We start from the raw sequence: 7904 nt of genomic DNA, 5'->3' as shown, positions 1-7904 counted from the left end.
CACCACAACAGTTCGCTCCCCCCGCCCTCCCCGGGACAGCGGAAGTCCCGCCTCCACCCGGCCATTGGCGGCATTTGATCTCTGGGCGGGGCCTCCGCCGCCGCTGGCGCTCCCCATTGGTCCGCATAGCCGCCAGTCCCCGGCGCCTGGCTACTTCCTGGACTCTGCTGGGATGGGTTCAAAGTAGAGAAAGTGGAAGAGGGAAGAGTTCCCAGGATGAGAGAGGGGACCGGGCCGCAGAGTGTCCTGGCCCTGGGGGAGGTGGCGACCGGGGACCTGCCCGGGCCGAAGGCCGGACTGCAGGAACTGAGGATCACATTAGGGGACGGGCAGAAGTACGGACGTGGGCGGGGGCGCAGAGGGACACGGGGAGGGGCCTATGAGGGGGACCTATGGGGGATAGAGGTACGATCTTGAGGGGGACCGACTCGCTAAAACGGAAGGATCGGGGCCAGAGGACCCGCAGACAGACCGGTGGGAGGCAGGTTGGGTGAAAGAGGACGGAAAGCCAGGCTTGGCGGGAAAGACAGGACACACTCGGAGATCCATGGGAAGACGTGCAGAGGAGATGATGGGGGTCTGATGGCGAGTCTTGCAAGGTAGTAGGATGCTTGAGGGGGGGGAGACCCCTCTGTGAAGACTGGGCCTGGCTCGCTCCGCGCGGAGAGAGAGAGGGAGGCGAAGAGGGGACCCCCAGGGGCTTGGGTGGTCCCTCCTCTCAGAAGAAGCGGAAGTCGGGATACGGCCTGGAGGTTGGGTTAGGTGCACCTTAGGACGAGCAGGGGCTGCGGAGCAGGTGGCTGGGCGTGGAGGATTAAGGGCCAGTGTCAGGTGGGGGAGGGACTGCGGTTGTCCTGGGGCCTTCCTGCAGCTCTGTAAGCGGCGGCTTCTATTGCTTTCAGCCTCCCGGTCTACCTGCGAGGTGACAGTGCCCTGCCAAGCCTCTGAGCGTGGGGTTCGGTGCCTGGGGTGTCACACATCCCCAGGAAGGCCGAGAGGGGAATCCTCTAGTCTAGCACCCCTAGTCAGGCTACCTCGCTACTGGGCAGCTGGGGGACAAGTGAGGGCGGGAGGCCCCAAATGACTAGCCAGGGTCATGAGGTCAAGCAATCATTTAGGGCTGGGTACCCTTTTCTTGGAAGAGAGGTGGAGGGGTCAGGGAGTGTTAGGGGAGCCCGTGTACCTATTTTGGTAGTAGCAGGTGGCCTTGGACAGGCTTCTGGCTCTATCCTGTTGAAAAAATGGAAAGCTGCTAGTTTCCATGTTTAGCAGTAGATGCCTTGTGATCTTAAATGTTCCTCAGTGGCCTTAAATGTGTTTGTACCTTCTAGCAGTGATGTCACATGTGGGACATTTTAGGAAATTGGCCTACCAGAGAAAAATTTAAACAGTAATATTCATTATGGGATTATCTATAATAGGAAAAATACGCTAAAACTTCCACAAGGGAAGTGGTTCAGTAAACTATCTAACATCTTCAGAATGAGATATATTTTGCAGTCATTTATATTTGCAACATTCAAGGTAGTTTCAACATCAGTGTAAACATTTTCCATATATAATACTTCAGCCATGACTCCAACAAAGAGTTGATGACTCGGAGAAATGCTTTATGTTGTTAAAAATGCAGGATATAAAGTTGGATATGAGATATAATATATGTACATCTATATTTTAAAAAATAATAAGAAAAAAAACCTATTTGTATGTAAGAAATACACCAAAGTACTAATAGTGTTTATTTCTGGGTAACAGAAGTATGGTTAATATTTTTCTACTTTTGTTCTAGCTTTGCATTTTCCCCAATAAATATGTGTTGCTTTTATAGTAGGGGGAAAAAGGATTAAAAAAATGAATGGGAAAAAAGGCACAGTTTAATAGCATTCCTCCCTCAGAGTTCATCTATTCAAAAGTAAATTATTGGCCATATTGTGTATACTCATTTCAGGTTGGCCACAGGAGGAGGGTGAAGCATACTTCTTGTCTTAAAAGAGGATATTTTTTAGCAGGGGAGCTCAGACATATACACAGAAAACAGCTGGGTATCTGTACAAGTTAGTGTGTGATGTTGGTTCCAAAGTTGATTGGTGTGGGTAAGAACTCTACATTTTCTACATACATTTTGCACTTAGACATTTTTTCAAACAGCGTTTATATCCAGTGCCAGGCTACTGCACTCCCTGCAGCTTCTTTAGCCCCAGCTTCTTCTGGCAACACTCCTGGGGCAGGTTGGGGAAGGGACAGGGCCCTTTTCCTCAGGGGCTCTATCTGAGCCTTGGGGGTACTGGCTTCTCCTTATATCTGCTATGCCTGTATTCTTTAGAGTTCTCTTTACTTCTCTTCAATGGCTCGTTTTCGACAGTTCCCTGTTATAGTTAGTACATCTTTGTATCACCCTTTGCCTGTCCAAATTATTGTGTGGTTTCTCCCAGCTGGACCCAGACTGATACCCCTAGCCTCTCTATATTTTGGGGGGGCAGGGACACAGGCTTTTAAACTATCCTTTATGTGCACTTTTGAAGTCCTCAAGGAATGTTTTAATCATAAGCTTTCCCCAGGTTATGAGGCAGATTGGTTCCAAATAGCAATATTTGGAAAAAATCGGATCCCTTTACGATTTTGGTGGAGTAAATCCATAATTCCAGAAAGGAAATATAAATATTCCGATAAAGAAGAAGTGAATACAGGAGAGAAGCTTCTGTGACTCTCGTTCTCCTTTGTGTTGGATTTAATGATTGAAATGGCCAAGAGAATCTGATTTGCTACATTTATAAGTCTAGGTCATTAATTTACAACAGTTGCTTAAGTGCTTAGAAAAGATGTTGCTTTTTAGATTTGTAAATCTGCCCTGTTAGGCATTTAAAGTGTTTTTAGAAAATCAGGTCCATTAAATTTGTAACTGTAGTCTGAATGTCTAAGGAAATTTGAGTAATCAAAGCCGTAAGTCTTAAATGTTTAAAGAGGACTGAATCTACTAAACTTACGAATTAACTTGACAGTGATCAAAAACAAGTAGAGGTAATTGTTCTTATTTTCATATGAGAAGTTACTAGATTTATGGAATAATAAGATTTATATGTTGAACTTAAAGCCTTTAAGAAAAGCTAGGTTTTAAAATGGGCATCTTGAGTCAGTAACTGTAACATTCTTTTCCATACCCAAACCCCCCATATTTAAAATTGCAGGTCTATAACTCCCCAATACAGTTGTAGCTGAGACCTCTCCTCTATGCTCCAGATAGCAACATTCAGCTCTTTGCTTGGAGTACTCTAGAGGCATTGCTGACCAAGACGAACAAGTTAAAATCTTCTCTGACAACTGAATCCATAAACTATACAACCTGTACCACCCTGGATTCTCCCTTCCTCTCCCCCGCTCCAAGCTGACCCATCATTGAAACATTTTCTCTTACTTCCAATAAATACTTAGCATCTGTCCTGTTTGCTTCATTTCCCATGGCCAGCAGCCAGGCCAGGCCACCAGCATCACGTGCCTGAAGTGCTTCACTGGCCTCCGAGCCGGTCCCTAACCCACTAATTCTCTAGGGAGCATCTCCCCAAAGCAAACCATGCCACCCCCTGCTCAAAGCCCCTCACCAATTCCCCAGTGCATTCTGACAGTGCCCCTGCCATCTCTTTGCCTCTTATTCTTCCTGAGTTTCCTCAAATAAGCCAAGTTCCTTCCTACCTGGAGGTCTTCGCATTTGTAGCTCCTTCAGCCTAGAATGCTGTTCTACCTGCTCCTCCTATGGCTGGCTCCATCCTTTAAGTCTTCACTTAAATGCCTCTTCCCCACAGGGTTGCCCCCACCCCCTACCCCTCCCTATCTTAAATGTCTTTTTATGAGCAATCATCATAATATGCAATTATACTATTTTATCCTTGTTGTTGTTGTGTGATATCTCTCCCATTACAATCTAAGCCCCCTGAAGGCAGGGGCCATGTCTGTCTTGTTTATTGCTGTAGCCCAGTGCATAAACACTAGTTCTCCAATTCTGTAGCTAGCTAAGTAGGGACTCAAAACATTTTTTTTTCAGTAATTAACTTAAATATACCCAATTATACCAAGGTATTTACTAAGATTTAAAAAAAGATAGAAAGCAGTATTGTAGAGTGTAAATTCCATTTGTATTTCTTAAAAATTTTATGCACACATACACACACACACATATTAAGAAACTAGTAATTGTGGTTACGTCTATGGTGGGGACTGCACAAGAAAGGTAGGAAGAACTGGAATTTCATAACCTTTTTCCTGTTTGGATATTTTACTATATGCCCATATTTCCTTTATAAGAATAATAAAAAAAGAAACCCATCTTTTGGCACTGTTATTAAGTAGGAAATATGGAATGCCAAAAAAGTAGGGAGAACAAAAGACAGTCATTTAAATGGAATCAATTTAGTTTTATGAAAAGCGCCACGTTGTCCTTGTTTTCCTCCTTCCACAGAGGAGCTGTGCAGGCTTCCTCTGGCCTTGGGCTGCAGCCTGGCACTGGATGGGCCTTGTAGTTATTGGCATTGTGGGTAAGAGCAAAGGCTCGGGACTCAGAAGCACTTGGTTTGAATCCAAGCTCTGCCACTTTCCTAGCTGTGGGACCATCAACAACTTTTTAAAACTACGTGAGCCTCAGTTTTCTCTCTCTGCAAAATGGGATGATACTAGTACTTCTCTCAAAGGGCTATTGTGAGGATCAAGTGTCATCTTGTAAAGCACTTAGCACAGTGTCTTGCACTTAGTGAATGTTTAATAAATAGGAGTTATTTCATCCATCACATGCTGACGCCCAACACTCGCCATTGTACCCAAGTTCAGGTTTCTGCATGTTATGGAAGAAGACATCATATTGCAAGATGGTAGGGTAGTACTGCCAATTGTTCAGTTTCCACATAGGCAATCTGCATATCCATCTGCACAGCAAAGATCGGGAAGGGTAATTGATTGCTTTATTGCATCTTATAAAGTTGTATGAATGAAGAACATGAAAGTACCAATAGGAGTGATCAGAAGTATGTGTATATCAAGAATGTAAAACCACAGAATGGAAGAAAATGTTTGCAAATCATATCTGACAAAGGACTTGTATTCAGAATACATAACAAACCCTTATAATTCAACAATAAAAAATTAGCCAATTAAAAACTGAGTAAAGGGTATGATGGATACTTCTCCAAAGAAGATATACAAATGGCTAATATGCACATGAAAAGATACTCAACATCACCAGTCATTAGGGAAATATAAATCAAAACCACAATGAGAAATTACATCATACCTACTAGGCTAGCTAAAATCAGTAAGATAGAGAATAGCACGTATTGGTGAGGATATGTAGGAAAGAAATGAAACCCGCATTGAGCTGGTAGGAATGCAAAAATGGCGTAGCCACTTTGGAAAAAACAGTTCAGCAGTTCCTCAAGATGTGAAACGTAGAGTTGTCATATGACCTAGCAATTCCACTCTTAGGTGTCTATCCAAGAGAAGTGAAGACATACATCCACACAAAAACCTGTACATGAATGTTCATAGTAGTAGCATTATGCATAATAGCCAAAAGGTGGAAATAACCCAAATATCCATCAAATGATAACTGGATAAACAAAATGTGGTCTGTTTAGACAATGGAATAGTGTTCTTCAATGGAAAGGAATGAAGTACTGATATATGCAACAATATGGATGAACCTTGAAAATATGCTAAGTGAAAACCAGACACAAAGACCACATATTGTGATTCCATTTATGTGAAATGTCCAGAAAAGGGAACTCCACAGAGAACAGATTAGCAATTACCAGCGGCTGAGGGCCTGGGGGCGGGGTGGTGGTAGTGTGTAGTTTGGGGTAGGGAGTGACTGCTAATGGGTAGGGTTTCTTTTGGGGGGCAACAAAAATGTTCTGGAATTAGGAAGCGGTGATGGTTGTACAACCTTGTGAATATACTAAGAACACTATACACTTTAAATGGGTGAATTATATCTCAACAAAGGAAGTATGTGTATTATTAACTATAATTGACATAAAAAGAAATCATTAGATTTGTTGAAAGGGATGCATCTCTAGTCTCCACTTGATGTTCTTAAGCCTGTTTTTTTTTTTTGATTAGCGAAGGAAAATAATCAAATTGAAGATATAGTAGGAAAGGCAGGAAATATATCATCAAAGATTATGTCCACAAAGGCATTTGTAATTGGAAATGTTATACCATTTCTTATTCCCTAGGAACAGATGTGCCCTGCTGACAGAATCAATGTGTTGTTTGACTTTTGTGCTTTTGGCATTAGTCACATTTTTAGGAACCAATTATGTATGGAAATAGGAGCGTGTGAAACTGTCAGGGGAATGCAAAAAATAGCCCTTAGCCCTCTCCACTTCTTTAATGGCAGAGCACCAAGCAAACTTGTAAATTATAACTCAACTGATAGTAAGTAGGAGAGTGTACACAATTACTTGGGTCACTAGACAATTCTAATGCCCATGAAAAAATGGACTTTTCATTTCTCTGTCAGTCTTTTGCGAGTTTGGTTAGGGAAAGTCAGTCCTGAAAAGATGTTTCATTTTGGCCTTAACTGATTATGTAGCTAATGATAACATAAGTAATAAGGATTGTTAATAAATTTTGCAAAACTGAAATTCCAGAGGTAGGTGGTTGGTTCATCAGAAGCTCAACAATGTCTGAGGTCCAAGCCAGTTCTGCTAAGAACTGGGGGAAAGACGGTGGACGCGGGTACAGGAAGAGCCCTGCCCTCGGAAATTAAGTGGAGGAGAAAGACACTAAACAAATGAATGAATAAAGGAAAAGATCCTCACTTTTCACTGATTTCGTATTTGTGACTGTGCCTACTCACTAAAATGTATTTGCAACCTCAAAATGAATACTGGTGGTACCTTCGAGGTCATTTACAGACATGTGCACGGGCAGAGTGGCAGAATATTTGAGTCTTCGAACACGCATGTTCCCAGCTGAGGTCGAGTCAGCTCCCACGCTGTAAACAAGTGTCCTCGTTGTGGTCTGTGTAGTGGCACGTTTTTCATATTTTTGTACAACCTTTCTGTTGGTGATTGTGGTTTAAAATGCCCCTCAAGCGCAGTGCCGAGGTGCTGTCTAGTGTTCATAGGCACGAAGATGTGGTAGTACGTTTCTCTGAGTCATTAGTTACAGTGCTGTTGGCCCTGAGTTCAATGTTAACGAATTAATGACCTATAGTAAATAGAGAGTAATGGTGGGGCGCTCAGCTCTCAGCTCCAGCAAAGGCAGATCCGCCACCCCTTCCCCCCATCCCCAGGCAGGAGCTGGCAGGAGATCAGACGCTTCTTCAAGTCAAAGTAGCTCATGAACAAAAGCTGTAAAGTTGCTAAGAAACCTGCTTTCTAAGGGTTCACGGAGTGGTCCTTTGTTTCTCTGGCATTGTGCGCGTTAATGTGTGAGTGCACCACAGGCCAGCACCCGGCCCGCCATGAATCAAGCCAGACTTGAGGGCAAGAACTGCAGGTCGTGGCGCCCAGGTATGGCCAAGCCAGGCAGCCCAGGCCTTGAGGGTGAACAAGAGGAGGCAGCTGCCCGAGGCCAGAGGCTGGCAGAGCTGTGAGCAGCTGCAGAAAGGACGCTTTGGATACTGAACCCTGGACCCACTTCAGCAAAAGCCCAGAAAGCCTGGGGTGGGAGACACCAGCAGAACCGGAAGGGGGTCCCACTCCCATCCCCTCGCTGAGCTTGGAAAATAAATCCTTATGACCAGGGCCATCACAAAATCCTAAATGCAAGATTTAGAACTATGAGTCTAGGCTGTCCACGATCTAATTTGCTCCCCTTCCCCCAGTGTCATAGGGGGAACTGGAGGCCCAGGGAGAGGAAGGGCGCATTGCATGTAACAAATGTGGGAGCACTCTGTCAGAAGGTCAGTAGGC

Source organism: Myotis brandtii, unplaced genomic scaffold (assembly GCF_000412655.1).
Source record: "Myotis brandtii unplaced genomic scaffold, ASM41265v1 scaffold32, whole genome shotgun sequence".
Lineage (NCBI taxonomy): Eukaryota > Metazoa > Chordata > Mammalia > Chiroptera > Vespertilionidae > Myotis > Myotis brandtii.
The sequence above is the reverse complement of the archived record's forward strand: the minus strand, read 5'-3'. Positions refer to the sequence as shown.